The following is a 22415-nucleotide window of genomic DNA, read 5'->3' as shown; positions in this document are numbered from 1 at the left end:
GCAGATCTTTTCCAAATCTGCTGGAAATGGCAACAAAAACCTTCCCACAAACTTTGATCAGCGTCACGACTCTTTTAAAATAAATACTGGAATTTTACAGAAGGCAGGAAAGTACATTGTGTGTCACTCGAATGGGTTGTGAGACAAAGGAATGATGGGCAGCCCCTTGTTGCAACCACAGCAGTTTCAAACTGATAACGATCAGGAGTGATCACTGGCATCATAACGAACAGCACTTCGCAAATAACGTTCCCTGACCGGGAATCGAACCCGGGCCGCGGCGGTGAAAGCGCCGAATCCTAACCACTAGACCACCAGGGAAGCGCATGGCACAATCTTGCAGGCCATCAGTCCAAGCCTCTTTTTCCTATTTGTCTCTGCATTTCACGTCCCTTTCTCCCCAAACAAGCTGCTCGGCCAAAATGGCATTTTCTTTTAGTACATAGAAACACAGAACATTCAGGGCACAAAAGGAGGCCATTCGGCCCATCGTGTCTGCGACGGTCATCGAAGAACATGAAACACTTGTTCAGACAATGACAGCACCAAGTTCGGGTCGGCATGCACTCGAAATGGATGAAAGATGTTGGGCATTGAGGGACGATGGGTTTTGATGATGACAGGAGAAATAAACTCAAAGATCTCATCTCCCTCCTTTCAGATACTGATAATGTTCAAGAGATGTTCTCACTGCCTCAGGCCCATTATCTCCAGTCGCACACTCCTTCCAATCTTGCACATCTTCCTTAGCTTGGAAACCGCTCATTTTTTACACTGGAATTCAATTTGAAGAAAGAGGTGCTGTGATTAGTTGGTCTTGTTAAGGAGATGTCGTGCCAGGAGAGACATAAATGGCTAATGAGAACAGTTACTGTTCTGACACTGTGAGCTACAGTTAAAGGTTGGCGACAATTAAAGTGACAAGCAACAGGTCTTTTCCGAATCTTGGGAGAAATGGCAAAAAAAATGTTCCCACAAACTTTGATCAGCGTCAACACATTTTAAAGAAATGTAGGCATTTTACAGAAGGCATGAAAGTGCATTGTGTGTCGCTCTAATGGCTTGTTAGATTAAAGAATGATCGGCTGCCCGCTGCTCGATTTGCATTTGTGGTGGCGAAAAAGCTAATGTTGATCAGGAGCAAGCATTGGGCTCAGTGATGGGACATTCGTTGGTACCAGAACGACGAGCACCAAGAAAGCAACGTTCCCTGACCGGGAATCGAACCTGGGCCGCGGCGGTGAGAGCGCCGAATCCTAACCACTAGACCACCAGGGAAGCTACGGCTGATGCATGCGAGAGAGGAGTCCAACCTTTTCTTTCCTAATTGTCCCTTTGAAATTCAGGTCTCTTTCGATCCAAAAAAAAGCTGCTCGCCCAAAATGGCATTTTCTTTTAGTACATCGAAACATAGAACATTCACGGCACAGTGGGAGGCCATTCGGCCCATTGTGTTTGTGACGGTCATCGAACAACATAAAACACTGGTTCAGACAATGACAGCACCAAGTTCGGGTCGGCATGTACACAAAATGGATGAAAGATGATGGACTTTGAGAGACGATGGGTTTTGCAGATGCCAGGATAAATAAACTGAAAGAGCTCAGCAGCCTGCTTCATTCAGATACTGAATGTCTTTATGCTCAAGAGATGTTCTCACTGCCTCAGGCCCATTATATCCAGTCGCACACTCCTTCCAATCTTGCACACCTCCCTTCGCTTTGAAAGCGTGCATTTTTTTTTACACTGGGCCTCATTTTGAAGAAAGCGGTGCTGTGATCAGCTGGTGTTGTTAAGGAGATGTAGTGGCAGAAGAGACATAAAAGTCTGACATAACAGAGACTGTTCTGACACTGTGAGCTACAGTTAAAGGTTTGCGACAATTAGAGTGTCAGGCAGCAGATCTTTTCCAAATCTGCTGGAAATGGCAACAAAAACCTTCCCACAAACTTTGATCAGCGTCACGACTCTTTTAAAATAAATACTGGAATTTTACAGAAGGCAAGAAAGTACATTGTGTGTCACTCTAATGGGTTGTGAGATAAAGGAATGATGGGCAGCCTCTTGTTGCAACCACAGCAGTTTAAAACTGATAACGATCAGGAGCGATCACTGGCATCAGAACGAACAGCACTTTGCAAATAACGTTCCCTGACCGGGAATCGAACCCGGGCCGCGGCGGTGAAAGCGCCGAATCCGAACCACTAGACCACCAGGGAAGCGCATGGCATGATTTTGCAGGCCATCAGTCCAAGCCTCTTTTTCCTATTTGTCTCTGCATTTCACGTCCCTTTCTCCCCAAACAAGGCTCGGCCAAAATGGCATTTTCTTTTAGTACATAGAAACACAGAACAGAGAGGAGCCGAGCCAAGCGGAGGGAGCGTCCGATAAAAGGCGGGATTTCAGAGCGCTGAGAACAGCTGAGAGGAGCCGAACCGAGCGGAGGGAGCGTCCGATAAAAGGCGGGATTTTAGAGCGCTGAGAACAGCTGAGAGGAGCCGAGCCGAGCGGAGGGAGCGTCCGATAAAAGGCGGGATTTCAGAGCGCTGAGAACAGCTGAGAGGAGCCGAGCGGAGCTGCGACCGAGTTCGAAGTGACGTCAGGAATCAGATCGGGACGCGACATGAGTAGGTTCAGGTGAGTATTTCTACTTATCTGCAGTAACTAAAGTAAAAAGAAAGGGAAGGTCTGCAGGTCTTATAGCAAGTAGCGTTTATTTTTTAGTGAATCAAGGTCCCTAGTGTAGTTAACATTCTCCACATTGAGAACAATTTAAAGGAGTAAACTACTAAAAGGGAGTGGTAAGTAGTTTTTCTTTCCTTTTTTTTTCTCTTGACATTGTAGTTGTTCTTAAGCTAATTTAAGGGTTAAGTCATGGCAGGAGATCCCAGGGCCGTGTCATGTTCCTCTTGTGGGATGTGGGAATTCAGGGATCCTTCCTGTATCCCTGATTCCTTCACCTGCGGGAAGTGTGACCAGCTGCAGCTATTGTTTGACCGCTTGACGGCTCTGGAGCTGCGGATGGACTCACTTTGGAGCATCCGCGATGCTGAGAAAGTCGTGGATAGCACGTTCAGTGAGTTGGTCACACCGCAGATAAAAATTACTGAGGGAGATAGTGAATGGGTGACCAACAGATAGAGGAAGAGTAGGAAGGCAGTGTAGGGGTCCCCTGCGGTCATCTCCCTCCAAAACAGGTATACCGTTTTGGATACTGTTGGGGGAGATGGCTCACCAGGGGAAGGTGGCAGTGGCCAGGTACATGGCACCGTGGCTGGCTCTGCTGCACAGGAGGGCAGGAAAAAGAGTGGCAGAGCTATAGTGATAGGGGACTCGATTGTAAGGGGAATAGACAGGCGTTTCTGCGGACGCAACCGAGACTCCAGGATGGTATGTTGCCTCCCTGGTGCAAGGGTCAAGGATGTCTCGGAGCGGCTGCAGGACATTCTGGAGGGGGAGGGTGAACAGCCAGTTGTCGTGGTGCATATAGGCACCAATGATATAGGTAAAAAACAGGATGAGATCCTACAAGCTGAATTTAGGGAGTTAGGAGTTAAACTAAAGAGTAGGACCTCAAAGGTAGTAATCTCAGGATTGCTACCAGTGCCACGGGTTAGTCAGAGTAGGAATGACAGGATAGCTAAGATGAATACGTGGCTTGAGAGATGGTGCAAGAGGGAGGGATTCAAATTCCTGGGCCATTAGAACCGGTTCTGGGGGAGGTGGGACCAGTACAAATTGGACGGTCTGCATCTGGGCAGGACTGGAACCAATGTCCTAGGGGGAGTGTTTGCCAGTGCTGTTGGGGAGGGTTTAAACTAATGTGCCAGGGGGATGGGAACCAATGCAGGAAGTCAGTGGGAAATAAAGTGGTGACAGAAACAAAAGGCAGTAAGGGAGAGTGTACAGAACATGACCGGACAGATGGTCTGAGAAAGCAGGGCAAAGACCAAGGGAAGTCTAGATTAAACTGCATTTATTTCAATGCAAGAAGTCTGATGGGCAAGGCAGATGAACTCAGGGCATGGATGGGTACATGGGACTGGGATGTTATAGCTGTTACTGAAACATGGCTAAGGGAGGGGCAGGACTGGCAGCTCAATGTTCCAGGGTACAGATGCTATAGGAAAGATAGAGCAGGAGGTAAGAGAGGAGGTTGGAGTTGCGTTCTTGATTAGGGAGAACATCACGGCAGTAGTGAGAGGGGATATATCCGAGGGTTCGCCCACTGAGTCTATATGGGTAGAACTGAAAAATAAGAAGGGAGAGATCACTTTGATAGGATTGTACTACAGACCCCCAAATAGTCAACGGGAAATTGAGGAGCAAATATGTAAGGAGATTACAGACAGCTGCAAGAAAAATAGGGTGGTAATAGTAGGGGACTTTAACTTTCCCAACATTGACTGGGACAGCCATAGCATTAGGGGCTTGGATGGAGAGAAATTTGTTGAGTGTATTCAGGAGGAATTTCTCATTCAGTATGTGGATGGCCCGACGAGAGAGGGGGCAAAACTTGACCTCCTCTTGGGAAATAAGGAAGGGCAGGTGACAGAAGTGTTAGTGAGGGATCACTTTGGGACCAGTGATCATAATTCCATTAGTTTTAAGATAGCTATGGAGAAGGATAGGTCTGGCCCAAAAGTTAAAATTCTAAATTGGGGAAAGGCCAATTTTGATGGTATTAGACAGGAACTTTCAGAAGTTGATTGGGAGAGTCTGTTGGCAGGCAAAGGGACGTCTGGTAAGTGGGAGGCTTTCAAAAGTGTGTTAACCAGGGTTCAGGGTAAGCACATTCCTTATAAAGTGAAGGGCAAGGCTGGTAGAAGTAGGGAACCTTGGATGACTCGGGAGATTGAGGCACTAGTCAAAAGGAAGAAGGAGGCATATGACATGCATAGGCAGCTGGGATCAAGTGGATCCCTTGAAGAGTATAGAGATTGCCGGAGTAGAGTTAAGAGAGAAATCAGGAGGGCAAAAAGAGGATATGAGATTGCTTTGGCAGATCAGGCAAAGGTGAATCCAAAGAGCTTCTACAAATACATAAAGGGCAAAAGGGTAACTAGGGAGAGAGTAGGGCCTCTTAAGGATCAACAAGGTCATCTATGTGCGGAACCACAAGAGATGGGTGAGATCCTGAATGAATATTTCACATCGGTATTTACGGTTGAGAAAGGCATGGATGTTAGGGAACTTGGGGAAATAAATAGTGATGTCTTGAGGAGTGTACATATTACAGAGATGGAGGTGCTGGAAGTCTTAACGCGCATCAAGGTAGATAAATCTCCGGGACCTGATGAAATGTATCCCAGGACGTTATGGGAGGTTAGGGAGGAAATTGCGGGTCCCCTAGCAGAGATATTTGAATCATCCACCGCTACAGGTGAGGTGCCTGAAGATTGGAGGGTAGCAAATGTTGTGCCTTTGTTTAAGAAGGGCGGCAGGGAAAAGCCTGGGAACTACAGACCAGTGAGCCTGACATCTGTAGTGAGTAAGTTGTTAGAGGGTATTCTGAGGGACAGGATCTACAGACATTTGGAGAGGCAGGGGCTGATTAGGAACAGTCAGCATGGTTTTGTGAGAGGAAAATCATGTCTCACGAATTTGATTGAGTTTTTTGAAGGGGTAACCAAGAAGATAGATGAGGGCTGTGCAGTAGACGTGGTCTACATGGACTTCAGCAAAGCATTTGACAAGGTACCGCATGGTAGGTTGTTACATAAGGTTAAATCTCATGGGATCCAAGGTGAGGTAGCCAATTGGATACAAAATTGGCTTGACGACAGAAGACAGAGGGTGGTTGTAGAGGGTTGTTTTTCAAACTGGATGCCTGTGTCCAGCGGTCTGCCTCAGGGATCGGTGCTGGGTCCGCTGTTATTTGTTATTTATATTAATGATTTGGATGAGAATTTAGGAGGCATGGTTAGTAAGTTTGCAGATGACACCAAGATTGGTGGCATTGTGGACAGTGAAGAAGGTTATCTAGGATTGCAACGGGATCTTGATAAATTGGGCCGGTGGGCCGATGAATGGCAGATGGAGTTTAATTTAGATAAATGTGAGGTGATGCATTTTGGTAGATCGAATCGGGCCAGGACCTACTCCGTTAATGGTAGGGCGTTGGGGAGAGTTATAGAACAAAGAGATCTAGGAGTACAGATTCATAGCTCCTTGAAAGTGGAGTCACAGGTGGATAGGGTGGTGAAGAAGGCATTCAGCATGCTTGGTTTCATTGGTCAGAACATTGAATCCAGGAGTTGGGATGTCTTGTTGAAGTTGTACAAGACATTAGTAAGGCCACACTTGGAGTACTGTGCACAGTTCTGGTCACCCTATTATAGAAAGGATATTATTAAACTAGAAAGAGTGCAGAAAAGATTTCCTAGGATGCTACCGGGACTTGATGGTTTGACTTACAGGGAGAGGTTAGACAGACTGGGACTTTTTTCCCTGGAGAGTAGAAGGTTAAGGGGTGATCTTATAGAAGTCTATAAAATAATGAGGGGCATAGATAAGGTCGATAGTCAAAATCTTTTCCCAAAGGTAGGGGAGTCTATAACGAGGGGGCATAGATTTAAGGTGAGAGGGGAGAGATACAAAAGGGTCCAGAGGGGCAATTTTTTCACTCAAAGGGTGGTGAGTGTCTGGAATGAGCTGCCAGAGGCAGTAGTAGAGGCGGGTACAATTTTGTCTTTTAAAAAGCATTTGGACAGTTACATGGGTAAGATGGGTATAGAGGGATATGGGCCAAGTGCAGGCAATTGGGACTAGCTTAGTGGTATAAACTGGGCGACATGGACATGTTGGGCTGAAGGGCCTGTTTCCATGTTGTAACATCTATGATTCTATAAAAGGAGGCCATTCGGCCCATCGTGTCTGCGACGGTCATCGAAGAACATGAAACACTTGTTCAGACAATGACAGCACCAAGTTCGGGTCGGCATGCACTCGAAATGGATGAAAGATGTTGGGCATTGAGGGACGATGGGTTTTGATGATGCCAGGAGAAATAAACTCAAAGATCTCATCTCCCTCCTTTCAGATACTGATAATGTTCAAGAGATGTTCTCACTGCCTCAGGCCCATTATCTCCAGTCGCACACTCCGTCCAATCTCGCACATCTTCCTTAGCTTTGACACCGCTCATTTTTTACACTGGAATTCAATTTGAAGAAAGAGGTGCTGTGATTCGTTGGTCTTGTTAAGGAGATGTCGTGCCAGGAGAGACATAAATGGCTAATGAGAACAGTTACTGTTCTGACACTGTGAGCTACAGTTAAAGGTTGGCGACAATTAAAGTGACAAGCAACAGGTCTTTTCCGAATCTTGGGAGAAATGGCAAAAAAAATCTTCCCACAAACTTTGATCAGCGTCAACACATTTTAAAGAAATGTAGGCATTTTACAGAAGGCATGAAAGTGCATTGTGTGTCGCTCGAATGGCTTGTCAGATTAAAGAATGATCGGCTGCCCGCTGCTCGATTAGCATTTGTGGTGGCGAAAAAGCTCATGTTGATCAGGAGCAAGCATTGGGCTCAGTGATGGGACATTCGTTGGCACCAGAACGACGAGCACCAAGAAAGCAATCTTCCCTGACCGGGAATCGAACCCAGGCCGCGGCGGTGAGAGCGCCGAATCCTAACCACTAGACCACCAGGGAAGCTACGGCTGATGCATGCGAGAGAGGAGTCCAACCTTTTCTTTCCTAATTGTCCCTTTGAAATTCAGGTCTCTTTCGATCCAAAAAAAAGCTGCTCGCCCAAAATGGCATTTTCTTTTCGTACATCGGAACATAGAACATTCACGGCACAGTGGGAGGCCATTCGGCCCATCGTGTTTGTGACGGTCATCGAACAACATAAAACACTGGTTCAGACAATGACAGCACCAAGTTCGGGTAAATGGATGAAAGATGATGGACTTTGAGAGACGATGGGTTTTGCAGATGCCAGGATAAATAAACTGAAAGAGCTCATCAGCCTGCTTCTTTCAGATACTGAATGTCTTTATGCTCAAGAGATGTTCTCACTGCCTCAGGCCCATTATATCCAGTCGCACACTCCTTCCAATCTTGCACACCTCCCTTCGCTTTGAAACCGTGCATTTTTTTTTACACTGGGCCTCATTTTGAAGAAAGCGGTGCTGTGATCAGCTGGTGTTGTTAAGGAGATGTAGTGGCAGAAGAGACATAAAAGTCTAAAAAACAGTGACTGTTCTGACACTGTGAGCTATAGTTAAAGGTTGGCGACAATTAGAGTGTCAGGCAGCAGATCTTTACCAAATCTGTTAGAAATGGCAACAAAAACCTTCCCACAAACTTTGATCAGCGTCACGACTCTTTTGAAATAAAAACTGGCATTTTACAGACGGCAAGAAAGTACATTGTGTGTCGCTCTGATGGGTTGTTGGATTAAAGAATGTTCGGCTGCCCGCTGCTCCTTTTGCAGTTGTGGTGGCGAAAATGCTGATGTTGATCAGGACCGAGCATTGGACACAGTGGTTTGGTGACGTGTTCCAATAAGGTAATGTTTTTTGACCTTGCATCGAGTCCGAGCCGTGATGGTGGGGCCGCCGAATCCGAACCACTGGACCACCAAGGAAGCGATACCAAGTGTTTGCAAGAGAAGAGTCCAAACCTTTCTTTCCGAATTGTCCCTTTGAAATTCCCATCACTTTCTGTCCCAAAAACGCTGAACGCCCAAAATGGCATTTTCTTTTAGCACTTGGTCTTTAGCCTTGTCGGTCACAGCACTTCAAGCGCTCATCTCAGTCCTTTTTAAATGAGTTGAGGGTTTCTGCCTCTGTCATCCTTTCAAGCAGTAGGTTCCAGACCCCCAACACTCTCTGGGTGAAATAATTTCTTCTCAGCACCGCTCTCATCATTCTGGCAATTATTTAAATCTATGCCCCCTGGCCACTGACCATACTGCTCATGGCAATAGGTCCCCCTATCGACTCTATCAAGTCCCGTCATAATTTTAGAAACCTCAATCAAATCTTCCCACAGCCTCCTTTGTCCCAAACAAAACAACCCCAGCCTATCCAATCTTTTCTCATATCTAAAATTCTTCAGCCCTGGCAACATCCTCATGAATCTCCTCTGTCCCCGCCCGAGTGCAATCACGTCTTTCCTGTCATGTGGTGGCCAGAACTGTACGCAGTACTCAAGCTGTGGCCTAACCAATGTTTTATACAGTTCCAGCATCACCTCCCTGCTCTTATAATCAATGCCTCGGCTAATAAAGGAAAATATCCCGTATGGCTTTTTAACCACCTTATCGACCTATCCTGCTACCTTCAGGGATCTGTGGACATGCACTCCAAGGTCTCTCACTTCCTCTACACCTCTCAGTATCCTTCAATTTATTGTGCACTCCCTTGCCTTGTTTGCCCTCCCCAAATGCATTATCTCACACTTCTCTGGATTGAATTCCATTTGTCACTTTTCTGCCCACGTGACCAGTCCATTGATACCTTCCTGCAGCCCAAAGCTTTCCTCCTCACCATCAAACACATGGCCAATTTTTGTTTCATCTGCAAACTTCTTGATCAAGCCCCCCACATTCAAGTCCAAACCATTAATATATACCACAAAAATCAACGGACCTAGCACTAAACATTGCGGAACCCAACTGGAAACAGCCTTCCATTCGCAACCCATCAAACATTACCCTTTGCTTCCTGTGACTCAGCCAATTTTGCATCCAACTTGCCACTTTCCCTTGGATCGTATGGGCATTTACTTTTTTGACAAGTCTGCCATGTGGGACCTTGTTAAAAGCCGAGCTAAAATCCATGTAGACTACATCAAACGCGTTGCCCTCATCGATCCTCCTTGTTACCGGCTCAAAAGGTTCAATTAATTTAGTCAGACACGACTTTCCTCGAACAAATCCATGCTGAATGTTCTTAATTAACCCGTGCCTTTCTAACTGACGATTTATGCTGTCCCTCAGAATTGATTCCAATAATTTGCTAACTACCGAGGTAAGGCTGATGGCCTGTATTGTTTGGTCTATCCTTTTCTCCCTTTTTAAACAATGGTAAAATGTTCGGAGTCCTCCATTCCTCCAGCACCACGCCTGTTGTCAGAGAAGATTGGAAAATGATGGTCAGAGCCTCCACTATTTCCTCCCCTGCTTCTTTTAACAGCCTGCGATACATTTCATCCGTGCCTGGAGATTTATCTACTTTCAAAGATGCTAAACGCCTTAATACTTCCTCTCTCACTATGTTTATCCTATCCAATGTTTCACACTCCTCCTCCTTCACCACAATATCTACATCGGCACCGTCTTTTGTGAAGACAGACGTGAAGTATTCATTCAGAACCATAACAACATATTCGGCCTCCACTTGTAGGTTACCTTTTTGGACTTTAATAGGAGATTTTCTTTCCTGAGTTATCCTCTTGCTCTTTATATATTTATAAAACATGTTTGGGTTTTCCTTAATTTCATGCCCTCTCTTTGCTTTCCTAATTTCTTTTTTTAATTTCAACCCTGCACGTTCTCTACTCCTCTAGGCTTTCCGTAGTATTGAGTTCTCAGTGTCTGATATAAGTGCCTTATCTTCCGCTGTATGCTGCTTGTCATCCAGGGGGCTCTAGATCTGGCAGTCCCATCCTTTTTCTTTGTGGGAATATGTTTACTCTGAACCCCTTGAATCTCCCCCTTGAATGCCTCCCACTGCTCTGACACTGATTTGCCTTCAAGTAACTGTTTCCAGTCCACTTTTGCTAAATCACTTCTCAGCTTAGTAAAATTGGCCTTTCCCCAATTGAGAACTTTGACTCCTGGTCTATCTTTGTCCTTTTCCATAATTAAGCTAAATCTAACTGAATTATGATCACTACCACCAAAATGCTCTCCCATTGATAATTCTTCCACCTGCCTAGCTTCATTCCCTAAAACTAAATCCAGAACTGCCCCTCCCTGTCTCGTTGGGCTTGCTTATATACAGGCCAAAAAAGTTCTCCTGAATGCAATTTAAGAATTCTGAGCCCTCTATGCTTTTTACACTGATTGTGTCCCAGTTAAAATTAGGGTAGTTCAAATGCCCGACTTCACTGCCCTATTGTTTTTGCACTTCTAGCAACATAGGAACATAGGAACAGGAGGAGGCCATTCAGTCCCTCGTGCCTGCTCCGCCATTTGATAAGATCATGGCTGATCTGTGATCTAACTCCATATACCTGCCTTTGGCCCATATTCCTTAATAGCTTTGGTTGCCAAAAAGCTATCGATCTCATATTTAAATTTAGCAATTGAGCTAGTATCAGTTGCCATTTGCGGAAGAGAGTTCCAAACTTCTACAACCGTTTGTGTGTAGAAATGTTTTCTAATCACACTCCTGAAAGGTCTGGCTCTAATTTTCAGACTGTGCCCCCTACTCCTAGAATCCCCAACCAGTGGAAATAGTTTCTCTCTATCCACCCTATCTGTTCCCCTTAATAGCTTATAAACTTCGATCAGATCATCCCTTAACCTTCGAAACTCGAGAGAATACAACCCCAATTTGTGTGTTCTCTCCTCATAACTTAACCCTGGAAGTCCGGGTATCATTCCAGTAAACTTACGCTGCACTCCCACCAAGGCCAATATGTCCTTCCGAAGGTGCGGTGCCCAGAACTGCTCACAGTACTCCAGGTGCGGTCTCCGAAATTTGCCAACATATTTGCTCTTCTACCTCTCTCTGACTGTTTGGTGGTCTATAGTACACTCCCAGCAGTGTGATTGCCCCGTTTTTGTTCTTTAGCTGCACCATTTCTACAGAACATATGGCCTCATTTCATGATCCCTCTAACATATCATCCCTCCTCACAGCCGTAATTGTGTCTTCAACCAATAATGCCACCCACCCTCCTTTTTATCACCCTTTCCATCTCGGCTGAAAACCCTGTAATCAGAAATGCTGAGCTGCCATTCCTGCCCTTGTTTAAGCAATGTTTCAGTGATAGCTATGATATCATACTTCCACGTGTCGATCTGTGCCCTCATCTCAAATGCCTTATTCACTCTACACGTTGCATTGAAGTATACACCATTAAGCACAGCCAAACTCCTTCTTTGTTTATTTCCTAACATTTTGTTTCCTCAGCCTTCCAAACTCACTTACTAATTTTCCGCCTTCCATTTCCAGCTGTTTCTCCCCCTTCTGAATCTATGGTCAGGTACCCATCCCTCTGCCAAGCAAGTTTAAACCCTTCCCAACAGGAATAGAATCATAGAATCATAGAAGTTACAACATGGAAACAGGCCCTTCGGCCCAACATGTCCATGTCGCCCAGTTTATACGACCAAGCTAGTCCCAATTGCCTGCACTTGGCCCATATCGCTCAAAACCCATCTTACCCATGTAACTGTCCAAATGCTTTTTAAAAGACAAAATTGTACCCGCCTCCACTACTGCCTCCGGCAGCTCGTTCCAGACACTCACCACCCTTTGAGTGAAAAAATTGCCCCTCTGGACCCTTTTGTATCTCTCCCCTCTCACCTTAAATCTATGCCCCCTCGTTATAGACTCCCCTACCTTTGGGAAAACATTTTGACGATCTACCTTATCTATGCCCCTCATTATTTTATAGACTTCAATAAGATCACCCCTTAACCTCCTACTCTCCAGGGAAAAAAGTCCCAGTCCATCTACCCTCTCCGTATAAGTCAAACCATCAAGTCCTGTTAGCATCCGAATAAACCTTTTCTGCACTCTTTCTAGTTTAATAATATCCGTTCTATAATAGGCTGACCAGAACTGTACACAGTATTCCAAGTGTGGCCTTACTAATGTCTTGTACAACTTTAACAAGACATTCCAACTCCTGCATTCAATGTTCTGACCAATGAAACCAAGCATGCTGAATGCCTTCTTCACCACCCTATCCACCTGTGACTCCACTTTCAAGGAGCTTTGAACCTGTACTCCTAGATCTCTTTGTTCTATAACTCTCCCCAATGCGCTACCATTAACGGAGTAGGTCCTGGCCCGATTCGATCTACCAAAATGCATCACCTCACATTTATCTAAATTAAACTCCATCTGCCATTCATCGGCCCACCGGCCCAATTTATCAAGATCCCGTTGCAATCCTAGATAACCTTCTTCACTCTCCACAATGCCACCAATCTTGGTGTCATCTGCAAACTTACTAACCATTCCTCCTAAATTCTCATCCAAATCATTAATATAAATAACAAATAACAGCGGACCCAGCACCAATCCCTGAGGCACACCGCTGGACACAGGCCTCCAGTTTGAAAAACAACCCTCTACAACCACCCTCTGTCTTCTGTCGTCAAGCCAATTTTGTATCCAATTGGCCACCTCACCTTGGATCCTGTGAGATTTAACCTGATGTAACAACCTACCATGCGGTACCTTGTCAAAGGCTTTGCTAAAGTCCATGTAGACCACGTCTACTGCACAGCCCTCATCTATCTTCTTGGTTACCCCTTCAAAAAACTCAATCAAATTCGTGAGACATGATTTTCCTCTCACAAAACCATGCTGACTGTTCCTAATCAGTCCCGGCCTCTCCAAATGCCTGTAGATCCTGTCCCTCAGAATACCCTCGAACAACTTACCCACTACAGATGTCAGGCTCACTGGTCTGTAGTTCCCAGGCTTTTCCCTGCCGCCCTTCTTAAACAAAGGCACAACATTTGCTACCCTCCAATCTTCAGGCACCTCACCTGTAGCTGTCGATGATTCAAATATCTCTGCTAGGGGACCCGCAATTTCCTCCCTAACCTCCCATAACGTCCTGGGATACATTTCATCAGGTCCCGGAGATTTATCTACCTTGATGCGCATTAAGACTTCCAGCACCTCCCTCTCTGTAATATGTACACTCCTCAAGACATCACTATTTATTTCCCCAAGTTCCCTAACATCCATGCCTTTCTCAACCGTAAATACCGATGTGAAATATTCATTCTGGATCTCACCCATCTCTTGTGATTCCGCACATAGATGACCTTGTTGATCCTTAAGAGGCCCTACTCTCTCCCTAGTTACTCTTTTGCCCTTTATGTATTTGTAGAAGCTCTTTGGATTCTCCTTTGCCTTATCTGCCAAAGCAATCTCATGTCCCCTTTTTGCCCTCCTGATTTCTCTCTTAACTCTACTCCGGCAATCTCTATACTCTTCAAGGGATCCACTTGATCCCAGCTGCCTATGCATGTCATATGCCTCCTTCTTTTTGGCTAGGGCCTCAATCTCCCGAGTCATCCAAGGTTCCCTACTTCTACCAGCCTTGCCCTTCACTTTATAAGGAATGTGCTTACCCTGAACCCTGGTTAACACACTTTTGAAGGCCTCCCACTTACCAGACGTCCCTTTGCCTGCCAACAGACTCTCCCAATCAACTTCTGAAAGTTCCTGTCTAATACCATCAAAATTGGCCTTTCCCCAATTTAGAATTTTAACTTTTGGGCCAGACCTATCATTTTCCATAGCTATCTTAAAACTAATGGAATTATGATCACTGGTCCCAAAGTGATCCCTCACTAACACTTCAGTCACCTGCCCTTCCTTATTTCCCAAGAGGAGGTCAAGTTTTGCCCCCTCTCTAGTCGGGCCATCCAAATACTGAATGAGAAATTCCTCCTGAATACACTCAACAAATTTCTCTCCATCCGAACCCCTAATGCTATGGCTGTCCCAGTCAATGTTGGGAAAGTTAAAGTCCCCTACTATTACCACCCTATTTTTCTTGCAGCTGTCTGTAATCTCCTTACATATTTGCTCCTCATTTTCCCGTTGACTATTTGGGGGTCTGTAGTACAATCCTATCAAAGTGATCTCTCCCTTCTTATTTTTCAGTTCTACCCTTATGGACTCAGTGGGCGAACCCTCGGATATATCCCCTCTCACTACTGCCGTGATGTTCTCCCTAATCAAGAACGCAACTCCCCCTCCTCTCTTACCTCCTGCTCTATCTTTCCTATAGCATCTGTACCCTGGAACATTGAGCTGCCAGTCCTGCCCCTCCCTTAGCCATGTTTCAGTAATAGCTATAACATCCCAGTCCCATGTACCCATCCATGCCCTGAGTTCATCTGCCTTGCCCATCAGACTTCTTGTATTGAAATAAATGCAGTTTAACCTGGACTTCCCTTGGTCTTTGCCCTGCTTTCTCAGACCATCTGTCCGGTCATGTTCTGTACACTCTCCCTTACTGCCTTTTGTTTCTGTCACCACTTTACTTCCCACTGTCTTCCTGCATCGGTTCCCATCCCCCTGCCACATTAGTTTAAACCCTCCCCAACAGCACTGGCAAACACTCCCCCTAGGACATTGTTTCCAGTCCTGCCCAGATGCAGACCGTCCAATTTGTACTGGTCCCACCTCCCCCAGAACCGGTTCCAATGGCCCAGGAATTTGAATCCCTTCCTCTTGCACCATCTCTCAAGCCACGTATTCATCCTAGCTATCCTGTCATTCCTACTCTTACTAGCCCGTGGCAATGGTAGCAATCCTGAGATTACTACCTTTGAGGTCCTACTCTTTAGTTTAACTCCTAGCTCCCTAAATTCAGCTTGTAGGACCTCATCCCGTTTTTTACCTATATCGTTGGTGCCTATATGCACCACGACAACTGGCTGTTCACCCTCCCCCTCCAGAATGTCCTGCAGCCGCTCCGAGACATCCCTGACCCTTGCACCAGGGAGGCAACATACCATCCTGGAGTCTCGGTTGCGTCCGCAGAAACGCCTGTCTAGTCCCCGTACAATCGAGTCCCCTATCACTATAGCTCTGCCACTCTTTTTCCTGCCCTCCTGTGCAGCATAGCCAGCCACGGTGCCATGAACCTGGCCACTGCCACCTTCCCCTGTTGAGCCATCTCCCCCAACAGTATCCAAAACGGTATACCTGTTTTGGAGTGAGATGACCGCAGGGGACCCCTGCACTGCCTTCCTACTCTTCCTCTGTCTGTTGGTCACCCATTCACTATCTCCCTCAGTAATTTTTATCTGCGGTGTGACCAACTCACTGAACGTGCTATCCACGACTTTCTCAGCATCGCGGATGCTCCAAAGTGAGTCCATCCGCAGCTCCAGAGCCGTCAAGCGGTCAAACAATAGCTGCAGCTGGACACACTTCCCGCAGGTGAAGGAATCAGGGATACAGGAAGGAGCCCTGAATTCCCACATCCCACAAGAGGAACATGACACGGCGCTGGGATCTCCTGCCATGACTTAACCCTTAAGTTAGCTTAAGAACAACTACAATGTCAAGAGAAAAAAAAAGGAAAGAAAAACTACTTACCACTCCCTTTCAGGACTTTACTCCTTTAAATTATTCTTAATTTAGAGAATGTTAACTACACTAGGGACCTTGATTCACTAAAAAATAAACGCTACTTGCTATAAGACCTGCAGACCTTACCTTTCTTTTTACTTTAGTTACTGTAGATAAGTAGAAATACTCACCTGAACCTACTCACCAATCAGGTTCCTCCCCTGTGTCGCGTCCCTTTCTGATTCCTGACGTCACTTCGAACTCCGCCGCAGCTCCCTCTGAAATCCCGCCTTTTTCTGCGACGCTCCCTCTGCTCCGATCCGCTCCTCTCAGCTGTTCTCAGCGCTCTGAAATCCCGCCTTTTTCTGCGACGCTCCCTCTGCTCCGATCCGCTCCTCTCTCGCAAACCTCCCCGCGAGGATATTGGTCCCGGCCCTGTTGAGGGGCAACACATCCCATCTCCCCAGAACCGGTCCCAATGCCCCAGGAGTCTAAAGCCCTCCCCCTGCACCAGCTCACCAACCACGCATTCATCTGCTCTCCCCTCCTATTTCTATACTCACTAGCGCGTGGCACCAGGCGCATTCCGGAGATTACCACCTTTGAGGTCCTGCTGATTTTTTTTTTCTTAGCTCGTTAAAATCTGTCTGCAGCTCTTATCCCTCTTTGGTACCGATATAGACCGCGACCTCTGGCTCTTTACCCCCCGCCCGGCCAATAGAATGTTCTGCAACCGCTCAGTGACATCCTTGAACCTGGCACTAGGGAGGTGACATACCATCCTGAAATCACGACTGCAGCCACAGAAACGCCTCTCTGTTCCCCTAACTATTGAATCCCTTAATGCTATTGCTGTCCTGACCTTTCTCCTCCGCTCCCCGTACAGCTGGGCCAGCATGGTGCTGTGGGCCTGGACCTGGCTGAACTCCTTAAAGGAACCGTCTCCCTCAGTAGTATTCAGAGCTGAATACTAGTTAGAGATGTAGAGAGTGATGGAAAGACAGATACAAAGTGAATGATCCAGATGTAGAGTGATGCAGGGTGTGGTGCAGTGAGATCATGGAGATGTAGTGAGAGTGATTGAGTGAGACGTGCAGAGAGAGGGATGTAGATGTGGAGAATGATGGAGGGAGAGGTGCAGAGAACGGGATGGAGATAAAGTGAGGATGGTGGAGGGAGAGGTGCAGGCAGAGAGAGGGAGATGTAAAGATGATGGAGGGAGAGGTGCAGAGAGATAGATGGAGATGTAGAGAAAATAATGGAGGGTGAGGTGCCGGGAGAGAGATGGAGATGTAGAGAAAATAATGGAGGGAGAGGTGCAGGAAGAGAGATGGAGATGTAGAGAAAATAATGGAGGGAGAGGTGCAGGAAGAGAGATGGAGATGTAGAGAGAGTGATGGAGGGAGAGGTGCCGGGAGAGAGATGGAGATGTAGAGAAAATAATGGAGGGAGAGGTGCAGGAAGAGAGATGGAGATGTAGAGAGAGTGATGGAGGGAGAGGTGCCGGGAGAGAGATGGAGATGTAGAGAGAATGATGGAGGGAGAGGTGCAGGAAGAGAGATGGAGATGTAGAGAGAATGATGGAGGGAGAGGTGCAGGAAGAGAGATGGAGATGTAGAGAGAGTGATGGAGGGAGAGGTGCCGGGAGAGAGATGGAGATGTAGAGAGAATGATGGAGGGAGAGGTGCAGGAAGAGAGATGGAGATGTAGAGAAAATAATGGAGGGAGAGGTGCAGGAAGAGAGATGGAGATGTAGAGAGAGTGATGGAGGGAGAGGTGCCGGGAGAGAGATGGAGATGTAGAGAAAATAATGGAGGGAGAGGTGCAGGAAGAGAGATGGAGATGTAGAGAGAGTGATGGAGGGAGAGGTGCCGGGAGAGAGATGGAGATGTAGAGAGAGTGATGGAGGGAGAGGTGCCGGGAGAGAGATGGAGATGTAGAGAGAATGATGGAGGGAGAGGTGCAGGAAGAGAGATGGAGATGTAGAGAGAATGATGGAGGGAGAGGTGCAGGAAGAGAGATGGAGATGTAGGGAGAATGATGGAGGGAGAGGTGCAGGAAGAGAGATGGAGATGTAGAGAGAGTGATGGAGGGAGAGGTGCCGGGAGAGAGATGGAGATGTAGAGAGAATGATGGAGGGAGAGGTGCAGGAAGAGAGATGGAGATGTAGGGAGAATGATGGAGGGAGAGGTGCAGGAAGAGAGATGGAGATGTAGAGAGAGTGATGGAGGGAGAGGTGCCGGGAGAGAGATGGAGATGTAGAGAGAATGATGGAGGGAGAGGTGCCGGGAGAGAGATGGAGATGTAGAGAGAATGATGGAGGGAGAGGTGCCGGGAGAGAGATGGAGATGTAGAGAGAATGATGGAGGGAGAGGTGCCGGGAGAGAGATGGAGATGTAGAGAGAGTGATGGAGGGAGAGGTGCCGGGAGAGAGATGGAGATGTAGATAGAATGATGGAGGGAGAGGTGCCGGGAGAGAGATGGAGATGTAGAGAGAATGATGGAGGGAGAGGTGCCGGGAGAGAGATGGAGATGTAGAGAGAGTGATGTCGGGAGAGATGCAGAGACAGGGGAACAAGAGAGGGCAGGTAAGGAAATGACCACATTGGAGAGATCAGCGGGGAAAAGTAAACAGCCTTTTTATTTCCAGAAAGGTAAAATAATGGAGAGAATAATGTTCCTCTGGTACTGTGTAAACCAATCGCAGTCCAGCATTGCTTGGCGTTGTGGGTGTAAATAGAGAGATAAAGCTTCGAATCCCAGATCTTTGTAAACCCCAGAGTTGAGCTGTTAATGAGTGATTCTTATCAGTTATTTTCATTAAGAACCGGTGTTGTTGAACCTGGGGCAAAATGGCCGCCAAGAACCTGGCGCAAAATGGCCACCCTGTTCCCACCCCCTCACCCCCCCCCTCCCCAAAGTCGAAACACCAGCCTGAATCAAAAGCATTGTTTTCGAAACTATAACAAAACCCTGAAGCCCGTACACGGGTTGACGTTCATGACTTTAATTTCCTCTTGGCTCCCCTATTTGTCATATGTCGGGCGTTGACGTGTTTGTGTAACATTGCAGGCCATACCCACTTTAATACCAGGCTTCAAATTGTTTAAAACTCAAGAGTCACAAATCTAACAAGAACATGTTAAACCCAGGAACCAAAACCAGGGCCCCAGAGAGGAAATTAAACTCCGGGATAACAGGCTGATACAACTCAGGTGAGTCCCATTGGGTGCAACCTATGGTGAAGGCCTCAGTCAGTCTCCTCTGGAGAAAAGTTCTTCTCCAAAACTTCCTCCTGCCACAATTTCTCTTTCCGGATCTTCTAGTTGCAGCATTTCGACAAAAAAAATATTCCTCACCAGAGAGAGAAAAGGAATTGATTAAAAAACAAAGCAAAGGATTAAAAACACACAGCAGGAGCCCAGAGCTCCCTTACACTCACTCACACAGTTCCACGGACAATCTCTTAGCAACAACACTGACAAACAAGTCCCAATTAGAAACCAGAGTGTGTAAAGAGGAGAGAGAAAGGTTGGGAGAGACAGAAAGACACTCAGGTCAGACTGAAGAGCAGGGATAGACGCCTATTGTCCCCACGCCTCGAGAGAAAGGGGGAAGGGTTTGGGCTAGGACACACCCCCCCTCTCCCCCGACCCCCCGCACCCTCCCCCATGTGAACTCCTTGCTTCAGCCTTTGACATGTTCGGATGCCTCTCAATGAGGCCCTGTCCATTGTCATGTTAATTCAGGGACAGCCCAGGACAGGACTGCTTTGACCCGGAGACCTGTGTGTTGGAACGAGCCACGTTCCACGGTCCTGTATTTGTTGATTTGAAACCCTTTAACTCTTGCCCTTGTTGGGACTATCGTCGCAGTTTGGAAAAATATCAAACACTGATCCCACTCACGAGGCCCACACAGGACTGGGCAAAAGTTAGGCCTCAAAGGAAACAGATAAACCCGACCACAGCTCACACCAAACACCCCCCCACACACACAGACAGGACTGGGCCAGAAGGAGCTCATGGAACATGGGACGCTTTCATTCCAGGTCACTCCACCTCTCGCCCCCTCCCTCGTCTGCTCCAACATACTCCCCCTGTGCGTATTCCAAGACTGGGGACATCCCACCTCCCCCCAGAGAAAGAGGTGAACCTTCCTTAAAAACTGGCGATGCAACCTCTTGATTCTTTTGGGATATTTTGTCCACGGGATTGATTGATTTTTTTCTCGAATCAGATATTGGTGGGTGTGACCGGGGAGATGGGGTCTTTTCTCTGGGACAAGGAGATGAGGGTTGGAGGGGGGGCTGGTGGTCGAGTCCAACTCAATTTACAAGGTGGGCCTCATCCCAAATCCGGGAAATTTGGCCAAATTCAGCAGAATTTACTTGGGGCATAAATCCGGGTAGGGAGTGGGGAGATGGGGGCGGTTTGTTGGTTGGAAATTTATCTACATTCTGCCCACCCACCTCCTCCTTCCCTGGTAAAAGGGGTTTCATGTGAAACCAGGCTCTGCCCCCGGCCCCCATCTCCTCCTTCCCCGGTAAAAGGGGTTCGATGTCAAACCAGTGTCTGGGCCCCCCTCCTCTCTCCTCCCTCCTCCCTCACCCGTAAAAGGGGTTTGATGAGAAAACAGTCTCTTCACCCCCCCCCTCCCCCCATGAGGACCTGCACCTAATCTGGGTCGCCAGACAATGGCCACCCGCCCGGCATGTCGTTTCATTCGATCCCTCCTTGGCCGCCCCCTGAAATCAACGCCTTCGGATTGATTGAAAGCTGCAGAAGAAAGTCACTGTTATTAAACTGAGGCCTGAGACCGACTTCCGGATGAGCCTGGGGCCCCCTCCCCTCACAGGCCCCGGGGGGGGGCGCGGGATTTGGTTTGTCGTGGTCCGTTGCCCCCACCTCCCCACCCGCGAGAGAGGAGATCGCGATGTAACATCAGGCCTTGCAGTTCCTCGCACCTCACTCTCTGTCCCCTTGTTCCCCACATTTGATAACAAATATGTCAGCAAGTACAGGAGAGGTGTCACTTGCCGTTCAACGTGTGTGTGTGTGTCAGTGTTACTGGTCGCATAATGTAACCCAGTGGTCCCCGGCCTCCTCTCTCCCCTCCCCCTGTGCCCCCATTCCCTTTGAATCCACGCACAGCCTGTCTCCCCTCCACCTGTGGGTCAAATACCCGGAGTCCCCTCACAGCCTGTCTCCCCTCCACCTGTGGGTCAAATACCCAGAGTCCCCTCACAGCCTGTCTCCCCTCCACCTGTGGGTCTAACATCTGGAGTCCCCTCACAGCCTGTCTCCCCTCCACCTGTGGGTCAAATATCCGGGATCCCCTCACAGTCTGTCTCCCCTCCACCTGTGGGTCAAATACCCGGAGTCCCCTCACAGCCTGTCTCCCCTCCACCTGTGGGTCAAATACCCGGAGTCCCCTCACAGCCTGTCTCCCCTCCACCTGTGGGTCAAATACCCGGAGTCCCCTCACAGCCTGTCTCCCCTCCACCTGTGGGTCAAACATCTGGAGTCCCCTCACAGCCTGTCTCCCCTCCACCTGTGGGTCAAACATCTGAAGTCCCCTCACAGCCTGTCTCCCCTCCACCTGAGGGTCAAACATCTGGAGTCTCCTCACAGCCTGTCTCCCCTCCACCTGTGGGTCAAATACCCGGAGTCCCCTCACAGCCTGTCTCCCCTCCACCTGTGGGTCAAATACCCGGGGTCCCCTCACAGCCTGTCTCCCCTCCACCTGTGGGTCAAACAGCCTGGTGTCCCTCAGAGCCTGTCTCCCCTCCACCTGTGGGTCTAACAGCCTGGTGTCCCTCAGAGCCTGTCTCCCCCCACCCACCGTGTCCCAAATACCACCGTCCCCTGGCACGTCTCACACTCCCCAGCGACTACAATTAAAGAAATAAACTTAAACAGAATCATAGAATTGTTACAGTAGAGAAGGAGGTTGTTCGGCCCATCGAGCCTGTGACGGCTCTTTGCAAAACCGATCCTCCACTCTTTCCCCGTAGCCCTGCAAACTTTTTTCTCTTCAAATATTTAACCGATTACTTTTTGAAAGCCATGACTGAATCTGCATCCAACACCCTTACAGCCAACACACTCCAGATCATAACGACTCACTGCGTAAAAAGCTATTCCTCATGTCGCCTTTGGTTCTTTTGCCAAT

At 47.6% G+C, this 22415-nt stretch overlaps 4 non-coding genes across 4 annotated transcripts; all 4 read right to left on the bottom strand.

Moving 5' to 3' along the window:
* Positions 1-249: 249 nt before the first annotated feature.
* On the bottom strand, positions 250-321 carry trnae-uuc (transfer RNA glutamic acid (anticodon UUC)). Its single transcript has one exon. It is a non-coding gene; the product is annotated as a tRNA-Glu (tRNA).
* Positions 322-1206: 885 nt separating this feature from the next.
* trnae-cuc (transfer RNA glutamic acid (anticodon CUC)) lies at positions 1207-1278 on the bottom strand. Its single transcript has one exon. It is a non-coding gene; the product is annotated as a tRNA-Glu (tRNA).
* Positions 1279-2147: 869 nt separating this feature from the next.
* On the bottom strand, positions 2148-2219 carry trnae-uuc (transfer RNA glutamic acid (anticodon UUC)). Its single transcript has one exon. It is a non-coding gene; the product is annotated as a tRNA-Glu (tRNA).
* Positions 2220-7587: 5368 nt separating this feature from the next.
* trnae-cuc (transfer RNA glutamic acid (anticodon CUC)) lies at positions 7588-7659 on the bottom strand. Its single transcript has one exon. It is a non-coding gene; the product is annotated as a tRNA-Glu (tRNA).
* Positions 7660-22415: the final 14756 nt, after the last annotated feature.

The sequence above is a fragment of the Heptranchias perlo genome, chromosome 2 (genome assembly GCF_035084215.1).
Source record: "Heptranchias perlo isolate sHepPer1 chromosome 2, sHepPer1.hap1, whole genome shotgun sequence".
In the NCBI taxonomy this organism is placed as follows: Eukaryota; Metazoa; Chordata; class Chondrichthyes; order Hexanchiformes; family Hexanchidae; genus Heptranchias; species Heptranchias perlo.
The sequence above is the reverse complement of the archived record's forward strand: the minus strand, read 5'-3'. Positions and strand labels throughout refer to the sequence as shown.